We start from the raw sequence: 27,249 nt of genomic DNA, 5'->3' as shown, positions 1-27,249 counted from the left end.
AGGCATTTATAAGGCATGTCTCCCACATAGCTACTCTGCTGTCTAACAAAATGCCAATACATACGATTTCTTTTCTTACAGCTGGGGGAACTCGCTTGGTCTCTCATCTCCCCTTATGGCAAAAGACATTTAGATCTGTAGTTTATCTTTGAAAACCTTAGCTTTCTCTTGGGTTTGGAAGGAAGATGCCATTATGTTAAGAAATTATGAACACAGACAAACAGCATATTTTCTTCATTTCCCTAGGAACTAGAATAAAACAGCCACTGCTTACTGATGGGAGATGGGAATGAAGTCTACTTTTGTTTTTCTAGTCATCTTCCAAAAATAGCAGTGTAAAAGAAAACAACTGAAAGGGAGTGAGCACATGTGTGTGCGCAGGTATGAAAAGTAGAGCACACATTGATGAGGGAGACCATTCCCACAAAGCTATTCCTCTGTTCTGCCTGACATTCAGGTAGAAGAAAATGCTCTCTGGGCTGTAGGTAGTCTTCCACTAGAAAAAAAAGAAATCTGAGAAATTAGTAGTTGTGGTTTCTAAGCACTTAGCCAAATAGGAGCAATTGCTCCATCAAATTGAGAAATGAAGCAATAATTAGGTGAAAAAAAAAAGAGCAACATAAGGCATAGTTAATTGCTCAGCTAATAGTGCTGCAGTGGAATACATGAACAGAGGGAGATCTTGAACGGACATGAGTCTGAACCCAAGTGAAAAAAGCACAGCAGTCACCTTGTGGAAGATACCACACTTCCACTTACACTGCATTAGCTAAGCAGGAGGTTTTTGAGAGTGGTATTTTTCTTCCTATTTCATATCTGCCCGAAGTGCTTATCCATCTTTATCTCCTTGTATTGATTTCTCAGTGCTCTGAGCCCTAAGTAGCAGTGAATCTGCCCTTCTTACTTGTGTTGAAGCATTGTATTTGGAACTGTCTGAAACCAGTTTTGAGAATGAGGTGTATTAGTTTAAACAGTTTTCTTCCATCAGTAACGGTGATGAGACTGCAATGTTCTTACTAACCAAAGGAGAGTAAAGTGAGAAATTCTACTTCAAAATTGTTTGCAGAGATTTTTTTCAAGTATCTGTTATTCCTCTAAACTACATGGTTCTACTGTCTCAGTTAAACAGCACTCATTGATGGAGAAGAAAAACTCTTCTCTGTTTTGGTAAACTGCCTTGAAAGAGTGTGGGTTAAGTTCAAATGCTTGTTGCTTTATGCTGCTCCAGTGATGTGAAGCAGCTGCTAACTCACTGTAACTGTTTGACTGACCTGGATTTACAATGCTTTGCATTGCTTTGATGATGCAAGTCAGCTGGAAAAGACCAGTGAATCTATTGCTTTAAATGAAATAAAATGTTTTGATAATTAAAAGTACAATGCTACTTTTATCTCTATTTGACATTTGTTTTTATATTTCTACTCCTTGTTTATAAAGACCAGATTGTGCCCATGATTGTCATAATCTGAAATTAAAGGGAATGTTTATGGAAAAGAGTACTTCTCAAACTGAGGAAGGGCAACAGAATTCAGGCATGGGAGACATGAGGAAAAGCAGCTTAAAAGTGACAAACCTATTTCAATTAGGATAAAAAATTAACCTATTAAGGCAAATTGTCACAGGCAAATACACCCCTATTAAGCAGATATTTTGTTCATGATGTCTCTTGGCCAGCAGTTGACTGCATTTGCTATTGTTACAATTTTTTTTTTTTTTTCCATGGAAGTCTACCAGCAGCCAGCATTGTAATTAAGGGTCAAATCCTGCTGTATTTACTTGGAACACATTTCATCTCTCCTTCCACAGATACAGAACATTTCAGTTGCTTTCCTCTGGCTCCTTCTTGTAGGATCCATCCCTGCAGGACAGCAGGGCCCATCTGGGTTGAACCGTGGCTTGCTAGGTCAGCATCCATATCTGTTACAGCAGAACGCCTGTTACATCTGCTGGTGACAAAACTCATCTATTCATTTGAAATTTCTTGTTTTCATTTACCTTGATGATCTTAGCAAGACAATTCTGCCTTATCTTGGGGGCTGGTTGCATCTGAAGAGGAGGTAAATAAACTTTTCTACTATGCAAGCTGTTTAGTTACTGTAAAAAAGCAGTAAACAAGTTAAGGCAGGCCAATGTAATATTTCATGTGGCTCTGAATGAGTGGGAACATGAACATTTTTTTCCTTGTTTTTAAAAAAGCACTTATAATCCTGTTTGCAAGTGAAGAATGGCGATGGTGGAACACCCAGTGAGGGTGTACTGGGAAAGGCAAGCCAAAGCAAACTGCTGTTTGATAGAAAAGCTTCAAAAAAATGCCAAAAGGGGAAAAAGTCATGTTTTGTAGCTGCACAAAGGGGGTTGTGACGTATTGTTTTGGTTTTGTCCATTGGTTTGTCTGAGAGGCGAGCTGGAACGCACCGTGGTGAGCTGCCCTCTGAGCTGGCGGCGCGACGCAAGAGGACCCAGCAGCAGGTCTGGTGTATGGTGATTGATCCCTCCATTTAGGAGGCATAATGCCTTCTGAAGCAAAGAGCAGATCAAAGACTTTAATGATTGACAGCGATTTATGCTTCTTTTGTTTTTAATTCCCTGACTCTTGACACATTAAGACAGGACTTTATAAAGGAAGGATGCCGTATCCTAGGGTTACACCTCCTTTCATAACAGGGGAAGCTAAAGGAGCTGTGGAGACTGATACCCAGATTTCAGATATATTAGATTTTATTTAAATCTGAGGTTCAGAGGTTTGTGGCCATGCTGTTTCTGTTATTAAATCATTATGCACCTACCTGGGGGGAAAAAAAGCCAACAATCCTACCAGGAGGGCCTCTATAAACATTTCTTACTCTCCGTAGTGTAAGGCTGGTATATTAAAAATTCTTCGAATAGCTGACCTCGACAGGTGTTTTATTTGAGCAAACAAAACAATAAATACTAATATAATCCCTGTGGAGCTGGCATTAGGCTTTGTGGGAAATGCATAATTTCCCTTACTAAATGTAGGAAGCTGAGCAAATTTAATTTATTCATTTTTGTCATTAATACCAAACCATCCTGGAGCTCTTTGCTCGTCGGGGCTGAGGTCTGAAGCCTGTTGCACACAGTTAGGCGGAGGGTTTTCCTGTGGTTGTGTTATGTTTTTCCCTTCTTCAGTGTAAACCCTCTTGGAGGTGTCTGCCAGCTGGGGCACAGCATGTAGGAGAGCAGCCCAGCAGCCCTTTTGCCTGGGAGCTGGTGTTACACCATCATGCTCTCAGGAAAACGGGGAGCCTATTCTTTTCTGAGTGGTGCTAGATATGCTGCAGCACTGTGCTGGCAGCTGGCTCTGCTGTCAGTCCCTGCAGTACAGTATAAAGCAATTATTGTACTTTTGGCTCTTTGCTTCTGGAAGGCCTCACAGTTTAAGGGCTGGTTTGTTTGTTTGTTAGTTTTAATTCAGACCATATGCAAGTTGAAGTTTTAGCAGCTGTATTCGACGTGTTCTGGAAGGATGATGTCTACTTAAAAGATGCTCTTTGCTGAAAACATTTTGCCATTTTTCTCTGCAGCAGAAGTCGTGGTGTTGTCCTGAGGTCTCCCAAAGGGAGGGTGGTGGATTTCCTAAATCATTGCTGCTGCCAGGCTGAGGGAGACAGGGGCCAGGCAGGCCCAGTGTCCTTATGGACTTGGAAGTTCCTAACCGAGACTTCAATTTTAATGGCAAACAAAGAACAGTCATGAAGAAATTTTAGACTTGAAATCTGAGTTATTTTAGGCTCTTACATGTGTACTACATAACAGAGTGATGACTCCCATATTTTCATTTTCCCATATATATGAGTAAACTCCACTGTTTTTTTTTTAGTAAAAGCAGCAGTTGCTTTGCACTATCATGACAGAACTGATACCAAAGGCATGCCATTTCCAGGCTAGGTGGACCAGCAGCCTCACCCAAGATGACAAATGCTCCCTTTTTATGCTTACTATAAAGCCTGAGTTCCTACCCATTAAGAGATAGATGATGGCTGAACCAAGGAAGCCATTAGAAAAGCCCATCACTATATTTTATTGTTCTCATAAAGTTTATGAATTAAGATCCACATTTTAAGCATCATTTACTGTCAACTGTTCTATTAACTATTTATCTATCTTCAGAAAGAAAGTGGTTTAATAACTATTCTCAGAGGGTTTGACTATGCTTTAATTCTATTGTAAATTCTGTTCAGCTACCTAGGAGTAGAAATCATTCCTATCTTTAATCATGTTTCATAAGAAGATTTCAACTAAGTTCAGTTCTCTTTGTGTTAGAATTTGGTTAAAACCATGTGAATATGGGAGTCCAGTAGCCTAAGTACAGTTAGGAGTTTGACTGAGTTAAAGAATGGGGGAAAAAAAAAACAACCAAAAAACCCCACTTCCTTTATAATAGGGTGGCCACATGTATAAAAAAGCCAAACCCCAGCCCAATTGCATAGGACTATGTTTTTAAAAGTAATATAAACCAGAATTTGGTACATGCTTTCTTGATGTTGGTTAAGACTACACCTTACTCTTAGGTATGGAAGCTTATGAGATTAGTGATGCACAACTGTTTCGGCAGCCTTTCATCCTAGGATTTACAAACCAGTATTGTGCTTTAGCTTGTATAAAACCCATCCCACTCAGCATAATTTTGTGTTGAACTTACTTGGCCAAGTCAATACTTACTCTTAATTTGTTTTTTATTGTTAGATCAAACTTGGGTCATTGACAAACTGCTTCAATGAAGTTGGACAAAAGCTTAGCCACTTTGTATAACAAAAGTAGTAACTCCTTAATTTCCAAATTTACTTATGCATATAGTGTTAAGGGTGAAAGATTAGGAAAGATATTGCTTTACAGTCTAATTCAGGTCCTGTTGTGGGTACAGGTTTTCAAATAGCCAGTGTAGGTTAGATCAGCAAAATAGTCAGCTGATTAAGACACCATTGATTTCTATATTTGAAATGAAACAGAAATCTATTTTTTGCTGTTTTTGTTTCCTGCTCACTGTCCATTATAGAAATATAAGTTCTAGTGTAGCACATACTTTTCAGGCCATATCTGCTCATTAGACATTGATCATAAAAACGAGCTGCTCATCTGCCCCACTCTGAGCCCTGCACACTCATCCCTTTTCACATCATCTGGCAAGAAGAGGACAGATGCTCAAAACCACAGGGGACTGCAGGGGATAGTACTGAGACCTGTCTGAGAGTGAGGTCTGAAGGGACGGTGTGACTTTCAGCTGCTGCAAGTGGCTTCTAGGATCAAGATGGAACTTACTTTGGAGTGAAAGCAAAAATAACCCACACTCTTAGCCAAAAATATTTGGGCTGACTTAGATAGCAAAGTCAAATTTAATCTAGTTGTTTAGAACTACTTCTTCCTCTCATCTCCATCTCTAAAAGGTCCAGTGTAGGCAGCGTGAAGAAAAAGCTTTCAAAACTGGACACAATCCTCAGGCTGAGGTCTGCAATCCACTCAGTCCTTTTTGCCTGTTTACATGGACTTCAGCACCATTATTAGCATAATTAGCATAACTGAGGTCCCTTATGACAAAAACTTAAGCTAAGCTAGCTCTTAAATGTCTCCCATATGCTGGAGGGCAACTATATGTGATGAGGTACCTACTCCCAACTCTGCTTTCTGCCACTGTGTCCCAGTGCAGCCTGGGAAGGTGAAGGGGCTGTCAGTCCAAGGCACTTGTACTCTTATAGTAGTCAGTTTAGCAAGCAACCTCAAATACTGCACAGAAATATTCATATTTCTGTTGTGAGCCTCCAATGTTTGGGATTTTTTTTCCAGTGTGGAAAACACCTGGAAAATATTCAGGCTTTCTTTTTTCTTTTTGGAAAGCACAATCCTCATTAATGCCCAAAATATAATTAATTGAGTAAGTGAATAATTTAAACTGTTTTTAAAGGTCAGTTTGAAAAATGGAAAATATATTATACTTGAAGGCCCTGTATTTAAAATCAGGGAAGTCTCTTTTTGCTTTTCTTTCTAGAGCTGGATTGGAATATATAAACTATCCATCCAAACTTCCATGGAGTAGTTATAAAGACATTTACAGATATACCTTTGCCTTTGTGTACAGTTCAGTTATTAGCAAGTGGCTTTAAGTGCCACTGTGTGCCTTCGGATCCAAATGCCCAGTATTATCCAACTTTCTTCAATCTGTACAACTTCACTCTACAATTACTCACTCTCTACAACTGCCTGAAAGGATGTTGTGGTGAGATGGGTGTTGGTCTCTTGTCCCAAGTAAATAATGATAGGACTAGAAGAAATGGCCTGATTTTGTGCCAGGGGAGGTTTAGATAAGATATTAGGAATAATTTATTTACTGAAAGAGTGGTCAGGCACTAGACCAGGCTGCCTAGGGAGGAGTCACTATCCCTAAAGGTATTCAAAAACTATAGATATAGCTCTTCAGGACATGCTCTAATGGGCATGGTGTTTTTTTCTGAGTTTATTTTCTAGAATATTCTCTAGAATAAATAAGATTGTCATACCTGTGGATGTGTACTTGATCATACAGGATGGGGAATCCTTATTTGCATTGCTTACCCATAAGCACAGTTCTGTTGCTTTCCAAGAGAACAAAAGCTTAGCTTGAATAAATTCAGCTTGTTTTTAAGATTGTGTTATAAAGTTATTGTTCAGTATAAAGTGCTCACAAAATATAACATTGCAGAAGTGCACTCATTTTAAATTATAGGACAATGAAAGTCCCAGTGGGTCTGTAAAAGACAGCTTGCACAGCATGACTTGAAGGTGGAAGGTGTTAAGCTCTGTTGGACATAGCAAGAGGGATGAATTCAGCAGTGAATGCTTCCCTGAAAACCTCTTGTTGCATCCACTCTTATTTATACTTAAGGCTGTAAGCTTGGACACCCTGGTTTGTTATAACAAAATGATATAATAGATGAAATAAGATGGTTTCAAGAAGGAAATCCAAAACCCTTCAAGGGTGAAACGCTATTAAAAACATTTGTTTTTCTTCTGGAGACAGTTTTTCTGATCAGATGGAAAAATCTTCTAGCAGAGTTATGTGCTGAAAAGTTCAGATGGCTCTCTTCCTTCTTCTTTTTATTGTCTCTATGTGAATATCAATCAGTTCCAAACCCTAAACAACTGGCCAGCTGAAACTGGTACAGGCCTTTTCTTACTGGGTCTCTTTCCAGGGGAAAAAAGTTGGGATTTGCCACTGTTGTGTCACTTTGAGTGTTTGACACAGATGCCTCTTTTGTCTATACTGATACTAACCAGGTGCCAATGGTGGCTGCTCCCATGTTTCTCTAGGTGGCTGGGGAGCAGCTGAGTAATGTGATCACAGCATGGGGGTGGGGAATGCATGTGTATGCTCTCCTTTTATCATCAGTAGTCAGGTTTTCCTGCTCTCCTCACTTGGCATGGGTTGGGTATTCACAGCTGAAGATATGGACTCAAAATATGTGTGCCAAAATAGTTGGATTTCAAAAGCAATCATACTGTCTTTTGTCGGGATCCATAGGGATGGAGGAGTATTCTCCAGCAAAGTTTTGGAACTTTATTGCCTGTAACAAAACCACCTCTGTGTGTACACTATCAAAGCATCTTTTGCTTTAACCACATGCCTTGTTTTTGTCATATTCTGTTCTTCCCTCATAATGTTGCTTTCTTTGAGTTTGTTTGATGTACACAGGAACATTCATGCAAAACCCCACCCCCTTTTTTCTGTAATTAATTCTGTAATCTTTAATATTAATATCTCTTGTTGAATCTTTCAAACCCACTTCTGAAATACATAATCATCTTCACCAGTTTAGCACTGTACTTTCTTCCATTCGTTTCAAAAAAATGTTTAGAGGAGAAAAGGGAACAATTTCCCCCTCTCAGGGAGACTATCCACTCTTTGCTTTGGGGAATAGTTTGGAATAGAAAGATGGAGTTTGCACATAGAATTTAACAAGCTAAATAATAGTCCCAAGACTCTTTCTTTCAGTTTTGTCCAATGCCAAGCTTACGATGAATCTTGTGAGATCTCTAGGGTAATCCCTATTCACATAGTTCTTACTGACAATTTTTGGTCAGTTACTGGATTTTTTTTCTTCTGTTTTTCAAATAGGAAATGAAGCGTGGTAGGTGGCCCAGTGGAAATTTATTTAGAAACAGATCCTTCAGCTGGAGAAATCAGACTGATGCACACTAGTGTTGATAAGACTTGGGCTTCTTAACCCTGAGATTGGTGAGACCTGTAGATATTAAGAGGTGCAGTTGTGACCCTCCTGACTGAGGAGGAGGCAGAAAATGCTGTTGTTATCAGATCAAAGAGAAGAATTGTTTTTAAGTGTGGTAAATAGTCGCTTGGAATGCAAAGTGGCTGGCTTCTAGTTGAGAAGGGTTGAGCACTCATTAGCCTGATGCAGCTGGAGAAAGATGGAATTTTGCTAAATCTTTGGAAAGTGCTGTCTTTTGACCGTCAATACCAGTGCCGTGTGTCTGCTGGAGAAGTTGTAGGAAAAAAAATACGGAGTATCCACAGGTTTGCTGAGGACCGGGGCTGTTTCTTGTGGTGCCACTTTACAGGCACAACATCTGTGCCCTCAGTGAACATGGCAGGAGGACATTTTCAGCTCACAGAGTGACCACAAACAGCTGGCATTAGAAAAAACACCCACCAAAGGTGCTGAGTCCTGTGCTTTGGGTCCAGCAAAATGATACCCAAGGAAACAGTCTTCCTAGGCATAGGTTGGCAGGTGGCTTGGGAGAAAAACATGGATTGTTTTCTGCCTCTGAAGGTGTTTTGTTTGGTGCTGATGGAGAGAATTGAATTGTATCCTGCCTAACAGGCAGCGATAGCTGAGGGGCTTGTCTTGGGGGAGGGTTAGTACAGTATGCTCATAAATTTTACTTTTTTTGTTCAGAATATTAGCATTGTTGTGGCTTTTTGTTTCTCCCTTTCAATGGAAGAGGTTGACGGCGAGGTTAGATACCAGTTCTGCCTCAGTGATTCATTAAAGCAGAGCTAGAGGAACGGAAGTTGCCCTCTTCAAAGGTGTGGGGAATGTTTTATTGTTCTGCATGGTGCTGTGAATGCCAACAATTTTGCAGCTGTGAAAAGGGCTCCTAATGAGTTTCAGCATTTTAATGTACTTCAAGTTCCCAATTGTACAAATTTAAGAAGCTTAGCAATTCAGTATCTCCTGAATAATAGCATTTATTTTATACTCTAAATACACACGGGGAAGTCTCAGCAATATTGCAGGAAGTCTTGGTAATATTGTGGCTCCTTACCAATGTAATAGCTTTAGAGGACCTAATTGACTTGAACAGTGGAATTGGTCCTTTAAAAAACATGCACACACAGTTTTTGATTAATGAGCCTCATAATATATCATTAATCATTTTGGCTCAAAAAATTATCAGAATAGTTTTCAAAGTAGAAGAAGTTATGCATGTTTTCCTAAACTGTCTAGCAATACAGTGCTTGCATTTCAAATCTATCATCTTAAATGTACAGAAAAAATAACCTAACCTAATTTAGTTTTTAGAAAAAACAAGTTCAAACTCTGAACTACTTGATTACTAAAAGGCATGTGAAGAAACATCTAGATAGGAGTACTTCCTCCTAGAATAATAAAAGCACTGTAAAATGACCATATAATAAGTGTCCTTCTTCCTGAAGGATCCCAAGGTGCTTTTACACATTTTCTATAATCAATGTGGGTCATTCACCCATCACTTGAATGAAACCAGTCTTTACTGGCTGCACTAAACAACACTTTTTATAGGAAGGAAATCACAAATAACTCTTGCATTTGAAACTCTGGAGAGAATTTGAGGTAGGCAGACTGTAATTGCCCAACTTGGAACCATGCCAGAAGACTGTGATTAATATACCCAGGCTGCGCTTTAATTGTTCCAAAGTAGTCAGGGCCTTTGGTTTCAAGTGTACTTTGTCTCTGAATAGTATTTCTTTTTCTTCATGTTAATTTTTTGGAGCCTATTGGATGGGAGACAGGTTTAGCAAAATTTAAAAAATTCCTTACATGAGGATCAACAGCGTTGGGACAGAGCAACGTGATTTTCTGCTTGTATCTCAAGTGACAGAGTCTAGTTGTATATTTTCTATTTTCTTCCTGTTTCTCTGTATGACCTGATTTGGTTGGATCCCTCAAGATATTTTCTCCACACTTCACTGTTTTGAACTCTTCCAATGTTTTGAGGCTTTAAAATTAACAGCAGAGTAAATGCAAATAAATTGTACTTCTTTTCACTTTCTCTGGGAACTGCTTGATCTGTCAGAACAGTGTAGTATCTCAGAAACCTGTGAGAGGCAGCCTAGCAGGTTGAATTGATTGATCTGCAATAATAGGGTCAAACAACTTGAAACTATTTCCCTTAAAAAACAAACAAGCTCCAGAAGCTGTTGATGCTTTTCTCAGATGAGCCATCCTCATCCCTTCCCTGGCAGGGTAAGGCTGGGAAGCCTCTGCATGTCAGATCCCATCCTGAGGCTGCTCAGGATGCTGCTCAGGCTGCTCCTGTTCGTCTGTCTGTGACTGGCACTGATCTGCAGATCCACAATTGAGTCAACATCAGGCTGAGACATTACTCAGTGGGATCCAGTGGATATTTATTTTGCTCTTGGGAAACACAGAGTTTTTAAGGGATTTTATGTAGATCTGACCAGCTTCCATATTTAGAACATAGGGATGAGGTTTTTTGTTGGTTTTTTTACAGGGAGGGTTGTGCCCAGAGAATACATAGAACAGAATCATAGAATTGGCTGGGTTGGAAGAGACCTCAGAGATCATCAAGTCCAACCCTTGATCCACTACCGCTGCAGTTACCAGCCCATGGCACTGAGTGCCACATCCAGTCTCTTTTTAAATATCTCCAGAGATGGAGAATCCAGCACTTCCCGGGGCAACCCATTCCAATGCTTGATCACCCTCTCAGTAAAGAAATTCTTTCTAATGTCCAACCTAAACCTCCCCCGGCACAACTTGAGACCGTGCCCTCTTGTCTTGCTGAGAGTTGCCTGGGAAAAGAGACCAACCCCCACCTGGCTCCAACCTCCTTTCAGGGAGTTGTAGAGAGTGATGAGGTCTCCTCTGAGCCTCCTCTTCTCCAGGCTGAACAGCCGCCGCTCCCTCAGCCTCTCCTCATAGGGTCTGTGCTCGAGTCCCTTCACCAGCCTGGTTGCCCTCCTTTGGACCTGCTCCAGGACCTCGATATCCTTCCTGAACTGAGGGGCCCAGAACTGGACACAGTACTCGAGGTGTGGCCTCACCAGGGCTGAGTACAGGGGCAGAATCACTTCCTTGGACCTGCTGGCCACGCTGTTCCTGATACAGGCCAGGATGCCATTGGCCTTCTTGGCTACCTGGGCAACATGTAACATTGCTTTGGTCTATTGGTTGAAGTTGAATGGAGCACACATTTCTCAGGACTGTAAACTATCAAGTTTGGTTCCTTGGGTTTAGAGTGTTTACATGGCTTGTGAAAAGCGCACATGCATCCACAGGTGTCTGTGTTTTACCATGAGCCATCAGGAATTGCTACCGTCATGATGGGAACTTCACAAGCAAACTCTAGACTTTCATAGGCATCCACTTAAATGCATTGTACACGTTACCTTTCAGTACTACCTCCTTTAGGAACAAGTGCATTTTATCTCCTTAAAAATGATTGAAGTTGTTTCTTAAGTGTTGGGTGGGTTTTTTTGCTTATGTCAGAAACTGCTGATATCAGTATCAACACTGCCATAAGGAGTGTCTCTTTGATAAAACACTTCTAATTTGCCCTAGTGATGCAATATTGGATAGCTGAGAGTTTAAGACATTCAGCTTTTCTTTTTATGAAAACCAGTTTGAAAACAAGCTGCAAATATAGTGCCTGGGAGAGGTAATCCAGAAGCTTAAAGTATTCAATAGCTCAGGTTCCTTTCCTTAACATTGCCTTTTTAGTTTTAAAAAAAATATTCTAAATCTTGAGCAAAATTACTCAGATCATTTAAGGACTAACAAAAGGTCCAGCTTTCACCATCCTAGAAGGAAGCACACTCCTTCTACATTGCTTGCAGATTCTCCTTTGCCTTTAATTCCCAAACAGACCCTACATCCAAAATGGTGTCTTTATAATTCCCTTCTACTCGGGACTCAAGGAATGCCTTTGTAGCTTGTCTCACAGCTGTTTTACTGCAGTAAGTTCTTAGAGTTGCTTAGAATTTACAAGTGAGAAAGAGGAAAATAACAGCCTTCACTTGATGGATTGATACAGCCATCAATTTTTATATGAATGTTTTATACACATATACAAATAAATGTAACATATGATCACAGGCAAATAGATTTAAACCCACAGAAGCATACCACCAGCTAAGCACATTAAATGTCTATATGGTGGGATACCTCCTTTGTATATACATTCACACATATATATGCATAATTGCAAATGTGCCTCCTTTTTAGGAAGTCTGGGTATGCATCTGTTTACCCAGATTTTCAAAGCTGAAAGCATGCTTAAACTGGAATGCACTTTTATGTATATAATACATTTGGTTGTTACATATGCAATAGCAAGCTGTACTTAAACATATCATTCCCATGCATACACAGGCACATGCCTATTCATAATGATATTGGCCACAGCTGAACTATTGTGTAGATGTAAGAATAAAAGGTAAGTATGAGCCAGTGAGAGCTCAATATTGGAAGGCCAGTGCCTTTTCTCACAGGCCAGCTTAGTACAGTCACAAGCAGTCACAGCCAGCTGTGTGCTAGGCAGAGTGACCAAGTCTAGACTTCTGGAAACAGAAGGAAAAACAGTTACAGGACTTGAAGCATCTCCTTCTTCCTTTCTTCCTTCCACACAGACTGGTCACGTGTACTCGGGTTCAAGCACTGTGCTCTATCTTGAATTTCAACTTCTAGTATCATTCAGTCTTTGCTATCATCTTTTATCATTTGATACCCTTCCTGTACAGTTTGCCTCATGTTCTCTTTCTTACAAAGGAGCTGACCTGCATGAGCTTTTGCAGGCAGGCAGTGTTCATGCAGCAAGGCCTTTGAACTTGTCCTTGCTGTCTTATGAACAGCCCTGTGCTGCAGAGCTCCTCTGATACCTTCTGTAGTTCTGCTGCATCTGACCATCTGACTGCTGACAACTGTGTGCCTTGTTTCATTTCAAATGCCAGGCATCTTTGCTTATTTGCCTTCTCAAAGCTCTTAATTTTTGCTGAAAGAACAGCACATGTGCATTCTCACATTGGTTTTGTGAGAAGAGAAAAATTACTTTTCCTCTCCACAAAAGGACTAGGTCATTGCTCCTCATGGCTCACAATATTTTCCGTCTTGATTCTCAGCAGGTGGGTAGAATTGGCAATGTTTTCCACCTTGCAATATCTATTCTAATTTCTGAGTGGTTTTCTGCTTTCTTCTCCAGAAAATTATTGAATTTTTCTTTTTTATGTGAATATACAACTGGAAGCATTCATTGGCTTGGAAAACCTAGAACTCCTGTGACTATAGAAGGTGGGAGGAGCTAATGAAAAGTTTGTAAGAAAACACTCATGTAGAATTCACAGTTTCCATGGGTTTGGTTTTTTTTTTTTGGAAAGTAAGAGAATTCAGACTCCTTTCTGGTTCATTGCCCTGTGTCTTGTGGACAGACTATGTTCTTTGTAGATGGCAAAGTACAATACAATTCCCTCTCCCCTCTGCTTTTATCAACTGACAAGAGAACCATGTTTCTCTTACTACCCCCTCTATCTTTGTTTTTCCCCCCAGCACTGTATTGCTGTAGGCTTGTCTACTACTCTCTTCTGGCTTTCCCTAAACCTCTAGCTGATGCATTGGGTCATTCAGATCCCAATTTTCTATTTACACAAAGCATAATATAACCTTGAATTAGGGGAAATAATTGAAGCTTTCATGCTCTGCTCATATGGTTCGGTCCTTCAGGGACAGATTGCTCCAGTGTGGGTTCCCCATGGGGTCAAAAGTCCTGCCAGCAAACCCACTCCAAATTGGGCTTCTTTCTCCATGGGGTCACAGGTTCTGCCAGAAGTCTGCTCCAGCATGAGCTCTCAGACATGTCACAGTCTTCTTCAGGGACATCCATCTGCTTGGCTTGGGGGGATCTTCATGGGCTGCAGGTGGATGTCTCCTCCACCATTCAGCACCAGGGGCTGCAGAGCCACAGCTTCACCATGATCTTGACCACAGGCTGCAGGGGAATTTTTGCTCTGGCACCAGGAGCACCTCCTTCCACTCCTTCTTCAATGTCCTTGATCTCTGCAGTTGTTTCACTCACATGTTCTCAGCAGTAAATTAAGAGCTGCAGCCCATGGGAAGGAGTGAGGCTGAAAGAGTTTGTGGAGGATGGTCTTCCATGGGAGTGACCCTATGCTGGAGCAGAGGAAGAGAGTATGGAGTCCTCTCCACCAAGGAGAAAGGAGTGGCAGAGACATGTGGTGAAACAGCCACAACCCCTGCTCCCCATCTCCCTGTTCCACTGGCCTGGCAGGAGGTAAAGAAAATCAGGAGTGACACAGAGCCCAGAAGAGCAGGGAGAGGTAGGGGGGTAGGAGGTTTTTTTTTGTTTTATTTCTCATTATTCTACTCTGATTTGACTGGTAATAAATAAAACTAATTTCCCCAAGTTGAGTCTGTTTTGCCCATGATGGTAATTGCTGACTGATCTCCCTGTCCATATCTGGACCCGTGAGCCTTTTGTCATATTATTCTCCCCACCCTCCAGCTGAGGAAGGGAATGATAGATCAGCATGGTAGGCACCTGGCTTCCAGCCAAGGTCAACACACCACACTCACCTCATGTCATTGTCCTGCCTTTCTCATTAATTTTAGCCTCTGCTGCTCCCCTGCAGCTGAGCAGAGCCCCAGGTTAGCTGAGGCCAAAGCAGGACTGGAGGTGGCCACACACCTCCCAGCCTCCCCTGCAGGCTACCTGCTGTCTAGACTGCTTTTTGACATTGCCTGCAGCTTTAGGCTTCTCTGTTGGCAAAAACTTGGTGGGACAGTGCCAGCACTGCTGAGACTGGACTGGAGAGCATGGGATTGTGCCTTCTTGATTTGGCAAAGATGTAGGATTTCCGCATCAACGTTAACATTTTTTCCCTGGTTTTTTTTGCTGTTGAATCCTAATTTTAATTTCTTTTAAATCTTGTCATACAGGGCAAGAGTTGCTCTTATGGGTGCGGAAGATAGGGCAGTCAGCTCAGCTGCTCTGTGCAGGGATGTTCAGCAGTGATAATGACAGCAGTTCAATCCTGCCTTTGTAATATTTTATGATTTAAATAAAGCAAAGCTTTAGTTTCCCTGCTTATTAATAGTATTTCCTCATTTTCATCTGTGAAGGTGGAAATTGAGTTTTTTAAAACCTTTTTGGTAATCCTCTGCTGGGACTTGCTGACTCAGCACTGGGAATTCCACACACAGGGAAAATGTGGTATTGCTGTGTCTGTCATGCTTCTTGAGTGATAACTGTCACTTGTCACATTTGAAACATTGACTTGATTGCCTTTTCCTGTCTGATGCATTTAGGAAAAGGATAATATCTCTGCAGTGTGTGTTTTGTGAGTTGTGCCTGGTCTTAACTGGGAATGGTATTTTTGCAAGTGTTAAATACGGATTTCTCAAAATAAAACTGTCAAGGCTGTGTTTTACGAGGGATTTTGTTTTCCTTAAGCGGTATCTATGTAGATTTTTTTCTTAAGTTTCTACAGTATTTAAAAGGATCTAGACTCCCTGAAAGTTGATGTATCCTCAAGGACTACTAGGGTTTCATTTCTGGCATGTGCATCAAGATGAATAACTGTTCTCTAGCAGTTTGTATGGACTCAGGCTAAGTAGACCTCAACCTTTATCCCAACAGGAATTCCCAGACAAGAATATTCTGGCTGCATTTATGGTTTATAGGAAGCAATGTAAAACGTGGAAAGAGAAAGTGTTTGGTTTTCTTCACAAGTAATCACATGGGATTTGTGTGTTGCTTGAATTCGCCTTCAGGTCACTAGGTCAAATATTAAAAAGCATTATACTGTCCCAAAAAGTCCTCTTAAAGCTTCTAATGCTTTCCCAGTGCTGATAATTTACTACCGTTAATAGCCACAGTCTTTTTCCAGTGCAAGTGTAGACAGTTAAATGCTAAGGCTTTGAATTTTACATGAAGAAATCTGAGTTTCCTGACACAGTCCCAACCTAGAGAAGCTTCTGAAGAGAAACTCATAAGTTCCTATTGATCTGCCAATAGATGCAGCGTTGATAATAATTTAACCCCGTGAGCATATGTAGCATTTCAAACCTGTGTTGTCTTCATTTTGTTGGCAATTTTACAGATTCATCCACTTGTTTGGGGTTTTTTGTATCTTATGTAATCTGAATGTACTTTGAAAATATTTTCTAAGGACAAATCTTGATAATGCCAAATGACACCAGTGAAAATTGGTGAAGATTAATGAAAATTGAGAAGGATCAGGCCATGAGAAAGCTAATATTGTTACCTCAGGGAGAAAGCTGTTACAAATAGTGGCCAGAAAGTCCTAAAGCCACGCTGGCCAAGTATAGGTTATGTGTGCATGAAAACATATGGAACTTGTGCCTCTGCTGCTTCACTATGACATCCTGTGGACACTGGGAGATCAGACAGTGAAACTCCTCCTTTGCCACAGTCCTGTCATTTAGGAAGTCCCATTGCTTCCTTTTTTGAGCTCGAGGAGCAACATTCAAACTCTGCTCTGTCACCTGGCACAGTCTCCACAAACTATATGGGGAGGTTTAATCCACAGGCTGATCTCAATGCAGTCTGAGGAACCCAAGTTTTCTCTCTACAATGCTAGATTTTGTCTGCACTGGGTGAGTGGTATTATTGTATCCTGAGGTAGACGAGGGAGAAAAATATTTATTTCCACTACCATTTGTAATCCCATTGGTCCAGTGTTAATATAATAAGAACAGAGAAATCTGCTACAAACTTTAAAGTAAGAAAATACCAGAGCCAAATCAACTCGAGGTGTCACCAGACCATAGTTTAAGTGATGGTGCCTTGATAAACGTAGACTAAAAGAGCACAATTGTCTAGAAATTCTGTAATAATTTTAAATGTTTATTCTAGAATCTATTGCTTTGTACACAAATCCTGCTTTTCAGGTTCTTTTATTGTGATTTTCCAAATTTCAGCTTCCACAAAGGACAACTGTAAAATTCATAGAAGAGTTCTTTATTGTCTTAGTTTTGTCTTAAAACTCTGTGTATTATGATTTTAAGTGGAGCAAAAATAACTTTTTTTTTGTTTTTGTTTTAGATGTTACTACAGTTGGACATTTTTTCACTGGATGTTTTGCATACAAAAAATTACATTTCAACTAGTTAGTGTCCCTGGCACTTGAGATAGTATTAAAGAACTGAACTAATGTGACTAAAGACTTACTACATCTATTGTGTTTTTCAGAATGCCAAATAATCAAAAGAACCCATGATAGCAGGATGTGTTTTGTGCGTGTTTTAAGGCTTTTTTTAAGAGCACTTTAAGTGAAGCTGTTAAAATAATTTTATTGATTTAGTGCATATGGCATTTTAGCTTGAATTAGCTTTCTTTCCTCCACTACTGATAATGTAAGGTTTATAGTATGGCCTGTTTTCATGCCATGTCCTCTGTGAAGCAAATAATTTCTTTTGTGACCTCTTCTTTGTTTGTCTAAGTATACACATGCACACACACACACAAATGCACCCCTTCTGTGGGACACTTATGTAAAACAGTTCAGTGAGAATGCAAACAGTTGGAGTTACATTGAAAGATTGTTGACACTGTGCAGGGGCAAAGAACTTGAGTCCTGTCAAAAAAAAAAAAAAAAAACATAGTAAGAATATCCTGGAAAATATAAATGCATCAGCATGTCATTTACCCAATGTGGTATAAAGAAAATAAATACACATGATGCAATATTGTCTAACATGCTATAGGACGCTGTGTCTTAACTTTGCTTCAACACAGACAGTGGCAAATCAACATAAATTAGGTAAGATGTTCCACTTTGTAGTTTATCTGGCAAATCAGCCTTTTGCTTGCAGAGGTCATGAGTGAGTTTCTAGGTTATGGTTCAGCTAGGAGATTATTCCAGAAATTGTCATATAGACAGGCATTAGGCAATCTGAGGTGATTAATTGATTCTTATTTAATAGAAACATAGATAGGAAAGTTGTCATTAAAAAAGCATGGAAGGCAATATAGAGGCAGCTGAATGCCTTTGAAGCTAGAGTGACACAATTATTTTTGCAGAGGTTGAGCTGCCTTTTTGGCTGCAGTGTGCTTTGCCAGTAGGAAACTGGAAATTTGTTTCTAGGAAAACTAAGAAGAGCTCTAAAAATCTCACCCTGTAATGGAAGAAGAATGAAAAGAGGGTTTTACATCAATCTGTGATAGTTCTGGTTATGATCATATTTTGTGGAAATAAAATGAGGTACCATGTATCTTACAAAATGCTCTCAAGGCACAAACCATAGTGACCATATTTGCCACACAAGATGAAGGGCAAATCAAATCACCATTGGCAGATGAAATGCATGATTGAAGGTTCTGCAGCATCTCTGCGCTGGACAGACCAATAACAATTCAGTTCCAGCAATATTTAGCTTTAGCAAATGCTGTGCTGTCCATGAACAAACTTAATTAAAAGAAATTTGAGTCCAGCTTACACAGCATGGCACAGCTCAGCGCTCCGTTAGTTTGCACAGTGAGAAGAGATCCTGCGCATATATAAACTGTGAACTCTTTTTAAAGTTCATGTTTTTAATTAAAGCGGTACTTATAAATAATACTTTTGCTGTGGAGCTGATACCAGTATTTGTGACAAATTATTTCCTACAATATTTTATTCTTTCTCTCTTAATAGGTCATGTTTTTCTAGCAATTTGTTTGTTTGCATTTTTTTGACAAAATTTGGTAAAGCAGTAACTTATGCTTTGTTTAAGAAGCAACTGCAAAGAGTGTTTGAGTGATGGCACAGTAAAGCTGACTGCCCAAGTCGCATCTGACTTTTCTGAGGAGATGATCCCAGGAAATATGTTCCTTTTGTTGGGTCATTATAAAGCTCAGAAGTGCTTGATTTTACTTATGCAAATCAAATAAAACGCTTTTGAAGATCACTGGGAAAATGCTTTTCTTCAAATTAGCACTTGAGGTTTTTATGTTCATGTGTAGAATGACCGTGTCTTTTCAAAAATTGTCCTTGTCATTGTTAACAGGCTTTTGACATGAGCTGTTGACAAACAAACTGGTACAGAAAATGCATGCTGCAGTTATTGTTTTAGATATAACGTTTGATGGATTGGGCTTAATTATTGCTGTACAATGGTGGCATCGTAGTGCTAAGGCCAAATGTTCTGCAGTGCCGGGGAAGAAAAACACATTGCTAGTAAATTTTGAGCCATGGCTGTCTGAAAGTCAGGTAGGATTGCGTACAGAAGAGAGATACTTTATGAAACACAGTCAGCACTCAGTTTAAAAAAAGCACAATGACTACCATGAAGTGGATGTTAAATCTTGGCTTATTGGAAGGCCATCAAACAGCACAGATTCTTTTGAAGGTACCTAAGACAAAATAAGCTTCTTTGAATACTCCAATGTCTTCTGCTCAGCAGTATTTTCCCTTTGAGACCCCCATTGTTTAGACACAGTCTTGGTTGAGGAGATAGCTACTGCTTCTGGCAGTGCCTGCTGCAAGGGGCTTTGGAAGGACTCTTGACAAAGCTGCCAGCATTGCTTTTACCAGTTTCCTTCTACTGGATCTGCTGGATTATTGGTACTTAGTGCGGTAATAAAATCCATGTAAAGTTTAGGCTTCCTGTACAGTGTTGTAAGCCTTTTGGTGTGCTTTTCAGCATGAGAGTACAACCAGCCAGGGATCAATAGTTAACTGCCCATTGATTTAGCTGTCTGCACTGTTAAAGATGTGCCCACACAAAAGGGAAGCAAATAAGCCAGTAAAAAGTCAAAGGGAACACTGGCAGCTGTGCTTGATTCATTCTGTTCACCTGTGTTCCTGCAATGATGGCACAGAATATGTCATTATCAATTCAGAAAGGCCGTATGGTCTTAACTATTGCTATAGGATTTTTCTTGTGGCTTCCGTTTGTTTGTTAGTTCCTTCTTTTTATAAAAGAAACCCTAATATGAAAAATCTTTTAAAGCAGGGCTCCTGTAACTTAAGTCACTGTTTCTTCATTGATTTGAAAGGCACCAGGTAGGTGTAAGCTGGCAAGATCTCAGTCCCCAACCACTGCACAGAACCTATTTCTCCCACCCCCACCTGAGAAGGAGGAAAAGGGGTTCAGGCTTTCCTGCCATCTGACACCAGGAGGTGCTGGAGTTTGGGGTGACTTTCCTTTAAACTTTCTTACCACCAGCCCATATTCATCCTATTTTACTGTGCTAGCTAATTTAGGAAAATCCTGAAACATTTGGATAGGTGGTTGAAGAGAGAACCTCGCCTAATGTTGCTTGCAGACTTTAGGTATTAGATCAGAAGTTAAACACCTGAGTTATAAATTCAGTAGCTTACTTTATTTGAAAACCAGATGTCTTTTACATGTGTGCAAAAAATGTGCCACACAAGCTCTAATGTGAAATAACAGCAGGAATAAATGGAGAAACACTAGAAAACTGTGGGGAAAAAATCCTCAAATTCAGAGTGAGGATGCATATCAAATCAGCTTTCAAATTAATGTCTACTTCAGATGTTATGGAAAGTTCTCATGATCTCCAGCACTAAGAAAGCAAATATTAAATAATAAAACAACAAGAAGGGATATTGAATATGAATCTACTGAGAGAGAATATTACATGTCTCCTATAAATTTCATTTAAGATCAGTGGCTTGTGTAGAATCCAGTTTAGAAATAATCTAATAAACTGAAGATTAGATTGATGGTACCGTACAACTACAGTTTTCTAAATACTGAGCAAACACTGAAATATTTATGAAATGGCATATAAATGATCTGGGTTCATGTAAATGGTTCCACATAAATGGCTTCCATAAAGATCATGACTGTTTTTATGTCAAGGGCAGACAAGTTCAATTCAGATCTTTAAAGGAGGAAAGAAATTACATTCATAGCCTGCAGATCTGAGCAGTAGCCATTAGACAGAGATGAACTAGTTTTGGGAAAATACTAATTGGGAGTGATTTGAACTTGGGTCTAAAATATTCAGAAAAACAGGACTGTGCTTCTAAAGGTGAATTGCCATCTTGACCTGTGTCAATGTTAGTATGGTGAAGCTTCAATTAGAGAATTCATTAAAGAGAAGCATGATCTATTAATATAAATATTGATTATGTCTTTAAAAAGAGGAATGCAGAATCTCATGCTGATCCACATACAAAGTTATATTCCCAGAAAAAATTGGAAGATAGAAAAAGGAATCTTTTGAACCTAATAATCATTGCTCAGCTTCCTAGATTAAGCTGCTCTAGGGAGAAATAATTTTGGTTGAACAAAAAGAATTGGTACACAGGGTTCCCAAATAAACCAAACATACTGAGTTTCCCGGCCTACTGAGATTACAGGAGGTTTGAGTTCTTTTTGGGAAAAAAATAGCATAGCCAAAAACTGCCTACCCCTCCCTACACATCTTTAAAGAATGCATTACTAAATGTACTACGTAAGGAGGCTCGGCCTCTTCTCGCACTAGCAGTAATTGTTCTTTCAGCTTGTCATGCATTGCTTCCAAAAATTATCTCAAGATGGGAGGGAAAATCCCATCTGAGCACTGTCCTTTCTTTCAAGAGTGGCTGGGAGGGTTCAGCAAAGCAAACAGCATGAGCTGCAGTACGCCCTCCGCTGGGTTTTATCCATTTCAAATGCTGTTGGTGTAGCATGTTTTGAATCCTCTGCATTATAAACTTCTTCTGCCTCCTTGGCAGAGGTCTTGGGACCTGGGTGACTGGGCCAGTTCTTGCTAAAAGGCAGTAACAAAATTTCTGGCTCTTTCCCCGGTACAATTGTTCCTGACTGCTGAACTCCAGAACCTTGCAGCAGGACGCCTGCTGCCGAATGCTGAAAATGCTCTGAGCTAATTGGAAGCTTGATTTTGGCCTACTGTTTGCAGTCTTCGCAGTTTTAAACCCTACTAGCTGTGGTTTTGGCCAGGTTGGGAGTGTCCGTCATGCACACTAGAATAGCTTGACTACAACGTATGCATGCAGGTAATGTCCCCAGAGCAACTGAACTATTTGGGCTACAGCAATGGTGAAACAGGGTGGGAGCCAAGTGAGTTGCAAAAACCTTGGCTCTTTTCTGGAGAGAAGCTTCAATTGGTGTAATTTCTTTTTTGTGGTTGTTGGCCCATTCTGTGGCACTCTATGTGCCCACATAGACTGGCACACACCAGGACCCCAGAATGAATTCCATCTGGGATGTAAGGCAGTGTCAGGTTTTCAGAAGGCCGGGGCTGACTGGAGAAGTTTGCCCCCATTTCTTCAGGGCTGTGATGCAAGTGCAAGCTTTACTTGGAAAATGTGACAGCTCCTTGGGCTGCCGAATGGGAGATTTTGGGTAAAATGAACTTCAGCGAGGCCCGCCAGAAGCAGGCGTTTGATGGTGCCTTGAGACTGCACTTGCGAGTCTGCATGCCTTGAGCATGATGCTTTTGCAGCTGGCACACACAGCAGGCTCCACAGCTGCTGTCCCGCTCCCTTTGAGAAAGCAGCAACTTGGCCTGGTCTTCTACCCATTAATTAGCCGTGTTTGGCACACAGGGCCTGGGAAAGGCAGGAGAGCCACACGGCTTGCACCACCGCTTGCCCTCCGCCACTCCCAGCAGCCCCCTCCGAGCCCCCGGGGCAGCAGCTGGCTGCAGAAGCTGCCCCTGGCTCCCCTTGGGGGGCCTGTTTCACATGTGGGAGGTTAAACCTGAGAGGCTCTGTGCTTTGGGAAGGCTGTGTCAACAGGCATAGCATTCCCCTGCAGTGGGGGACAGGCCCAGTGTCTCTGGTGTGGTCTGGAGAGGGAAAGCTGGAGAGAGCCTTGAGCTGGTTTGGGCCAGGATAAAGGTAATTTTCTGTCTTGTAATTTTGCTTTCAGCTAAGTCTCTTGTAAGGAGCTGCAGTTGCTGAAATTAACAGCAAGCTTCTCAGTCAGTGTCTGCTTGTAGGACTGATAGTGCTCGGTGTTTATAGTTACTGCTAGAGCACGTTATGCAGAACCAAGGACACTGCTCAGTTCTGAGGAACATTTTGGGCTCCAGAAAGAGAAAAGGAGTAAAGAGGTCACACCTACAACCCTCCTTTAGCAAGGAGCAGACAAGATAAATGACCAAAATTGACCAAAGAGAATATTCCATCCCACACACATCATAGTCAGTATAAATCTGAGGGATCATGAGGGTCAAACCCTCTTCCCTCTCCTTTTCTTCTTCTCCTTTGCCCTTTTTTGCCTGCCATTCTTTCCTTCAACATCCTGGTAGGATTCCATCCGTTTGTTTGCCTGTGGTTCTGACCTGTGCCAGCCTGAGTCTGTGTGTTCCTGCCTCCAGGTCCCAATTCCTGCTGACTGCAAGAGTCTAGCCTGGACTTTCCCAGGGCTGCCCTGCAGCCTCAATGGTGATGTGAGAGTTACTTGGGGAGAGGGGGGAGGACCGTGGTATCATTTTCCTGTATATATGTGTATATTTAGTAATTTTTTTTCCACTTATCATAACTTTTTATTAAAGCTGCGTAGTTTAGTTTCCAACCCATAAGTCTCTCTCCCTTATTCTCTCTCCTTCCTTTATCAGGGAGGGGACAGGGATTAATAAAATAGCATCTGTCATTCGGTTTAATTGCTGGGCCAGCGTTAAACCGTGACAGGGCTGCAAAGCCCAGGTGGTGATGGGGGCTCTCCTTGGCTGGTGGCCTCACTGAGGTGGCTTTAAGTCAGCAGCTGTGGGGCATCTGAGGCTTGGTGGTATGTTTGCAGGGAGTGTGTGGCTTTCTGCAGCCCCACGCCTTCTGCTCTTGTACAAAATATTGAGGGACTGAGAGCAAAACACAGTTCTGAAATGAACATGAGTATCATACAAATGAGAAGGGCTGTCAGCTCTCTTGATGAGGACTGGTCAGTCAGTGCAGTTGGGGACCAGAAACAATAACAAATGGGATTTTTTTTTTTAATGCATAGTGAAAAGCCACAGAAATAATTAAAGAAAGCAGAGGGAGACTGGACCTTGCTGTGTGGATTCGGATGCCACCATTGCCCCAGTCCTGGAACTGTGGGATGTGATCTTTCACTGAGCACAGAAACCTGGCTGTCAACTAGTTAGGATTATGAAAGGCTAGTGGTTTTCAGGGTGCTTGGACTTATGGTTCTGGTTACTCTCATCTTGTCAAAAAATAGCCACATTTTCAAAAATAGGATGCCTGCCTTTCACACTGGAAAACTCAGCAGTGACACTGGGCCAGGGCAGTGGGTGCCTCATGCAGGAGCTTGGGAATCTGGGATGACAAGGCTCAGGCAAAATTAGAAGCATGTGTCAGCAACTCTGTGCTGCAGAAGGGGATCTCTATACAACAAAAAAAGATCAGGAGAAGCCCTGATGCCAGAGGCTGGGAGGGGTCAACAAGCCTGAGAAACAGGGGTGTGTGAGGGTGGGTGGCTGTGGGCTCTCACTGCAGGGTGCCAGGGCAGCCAGGCTCCACACTGCTCCCGTAAAGCCTGCTCAGCTCCAACCTTTGTTGCTGGGAAGGCATTTTATCTTGTTCCAGTTAGTGGTGTGAGGTACAGCTTCTATGGTGTGGTATTTCTCCCTCAATGAAAGGGGTATTTCTCTAAATGTTATATTTGTGTAGTAAGGAAAAACAACGTGTAATTTTTTTTCCTTTCTTAGAAAACAGCATTGCATTGCACGAGTGGCCTCATTTGTCTCTCCTTGCAGCTTTTTATCATGTTGATAAAAGATGGGCTTGGTAAATCCTTGTGAGAGCGTGGCTATGCCCTGTTAATCTTTCATTCATCCTCAAAGGGTTGCTCAACTTTCCACGAATACTTAAACCAAAAATATTTAATCTCTAACACTCTTAAAAGACTTCTGCATTCCTACTCCAGAAGTGAGACACATTGGCAGAGGTTCTTATTTATCTTGTTTGCCCCAGCTTGAAAACTGAGGAGTCAAAACAGTTCTCATTTTAATATTCTGTAGGACTGAATTGCTTCAGTGAAAGCAAGGGCTGTTGTGAAGTTACTGATGCGTAACTCTGCTTTTTTCATATTAGTCTGTCCTTTGTCTATGGGGATGTCATCTACATAAAACTGTTAGATTTTTTCCTAAATATTGACAAGGGATGTCAATTGTTGAGCACAGATTGGTTGTGTAATCAAAGTTTTAAACCAATCAATGGGTAGCAGTTTGCATAACAACGTAATTACTTCTGAAACACTGTGCCTATTGGAATTACAAACTTTTCTACTTTGATTTGCTTCTATAATGCCTCTGCTTAAATGCTTCCTTTGCTCACAGTTTCAAAGTACTTAGTAACAGTGAAGATGCTTTCTTGTCTATATCTTTGCATTGTTTTGTTTTGTTTTTTTCTGTAGGCTGTGTGGAGAAAAAAAGTAACAAGCAATAAAACTGAAATAGTTTGCACACAGAAAGAGGGAATATGTAGAAAAAAGAAAAAAGTAAAGGAAAAATAAAATGTTTCAGGCTTTGTTTTTGTTTTTATTTTTCCCAAGGCTAGAACTGTGTTCTGAAGCTCATATTTCTCTCTTTTCTTGCCTATCTTCCCTCCAGGACTTTTTGCATCATTTTCCTTATATTGTCAATACTGTACCAGTTCTGAACTCCTACTAATATCTTTTGGTTATTGGAGGGGAACTAGCTTTTGGATCTGTAGTAATGTAAATGGAGGTCAGAGAAAGGAAGATGACTGCAGGGAAAGATGACTGGAAAGGGAAATTATGTTTTTCTAGATTTGAGGTTTGTAAATCCAGTTTAATTTGCAGTAAGTTCACCGTTTTTGTGTGTGTGGTTTTCCTTGCATCTGCCTGTTACTATAAGGCATGGTAATAACTGGGTATAGTTTTATGGACAGCAGCTTGAAAATGTGTCTACTTTGTTCTTTTATTTCTGTTTTGTAAAATAGGGGGGAATTCAACCTGCATGGTAATGTGTTATTTCATGGGATAATGGGTCTGGATATGCAAAGCTCAAATGCAATGACCATTAAGCAGTATGTCCAAAGGCAAGTGTTCACAGTTCTTAGGTCAGAATCCAAATTATGCAGTAAAACGGTATTACATGCCTCCTGATTTTGGACCCTTTGGGTATCCATTTGCAGCTTTTCTTCTCATCTGAAGGGCTCAAATTTCACTTGAGCCTCGGGTAATGGAAGCTGAAAACTTTCTTTGACTTCAGATTCAGATATTTAGCTAAGCTAGACTTTGTTTAGTCAGTCTTGTCCCTGTAAAGATGGAGTGTGTGAATCACAGCTTGTAGCGATTTCTTCTTCCATTTTTGAAGGCCTTGAATATGCAAGATAGTGATGGAGCAGACGTCTCAGTTCTGTCCTGTCTCGATACATCTTCTAGAAATAGAATATATGATTCTTTGTGTTTCACAAGACACATCTACAGTGATTTTAATGCAGCGCAATTCAAAACTAGTTTAGTTAAACCAGGGAAGATGGCTGCAGGACTCTGTGTTATTCTTTCAGAGTAAGGTTGTGATGCTGCTGCAAGGTTATTAATCTGGTTTTACTACATCACATAGCAAAAAAAAAAAAAAACAAAAAAACAGACAACTAATACTGTTCTCCTATAAATCTCAGTGTTGCACAAGTAAAAATTCAATCTGCCCTTTAAAATGTGCAATGAAAAAGAATCAAAAAGTCTGTCTCAGAAGAGTTTGTCAGTTGAGGTATTGCCTGGCTTACTGCACAGCATAAAGGTTGTATCTTACGCTTTTGGTTATTAAGCATTAGCTAAAACTATGTAGTCATGCCTGATCCTGATCAGGTTTGTACTGACAGGCAGTCAGATATTATGTAAAGTCCATACCAAGGAAAATGGAATAAGAGCCATGAACATTTGCAGGAGATAAACTAAACTAATTTAGTATAATCAAGACCTGGTCATCTGTTGACAATGTTTTTATTTACTGCTTTAATACTCTTATTTTAGATGTAGCATCTATGCCTCTTTCATGTTTCCATGCAGTAGTTCAGCAACCAAGAATAGAAGTTGGAATGGTTACCAAAATGGAAAG

At 40.6% G+C, this 27,249-nt stretch overlaps 1 protein-coding gene across 7 annotated transcripts in view; it reads left to right on the top strand.

Moving 5' to 3' along the window:
* Positions 1-27,249, top strand: part of RBMS3 (RNA binding motif single stranded interacting protein 3) — a 706,618-nt gene that overhangs the window by 521,973 nt on the left and 157,396 nt on the right. The window lies entirely within an intron of this gene.

Source organism: Heliangelus exortis, chromosome 2 (assembly GCF_036169615.1).
Source record: "Heliangelus exortis chromosome 2, bHelExo1.hap1, whole genome shotgun sequence".
NCBI lineage: Eukaryota > Metazoa > Chordata > Aves > Apodiformes > Trochilidae > Heliangelus > Heliangelus exortis.
The sequence above is the reverse complement of the archived record's forward strand: the minus strand, read 5'-3'. Positions and strand labels throughout refer to the sequence as shown.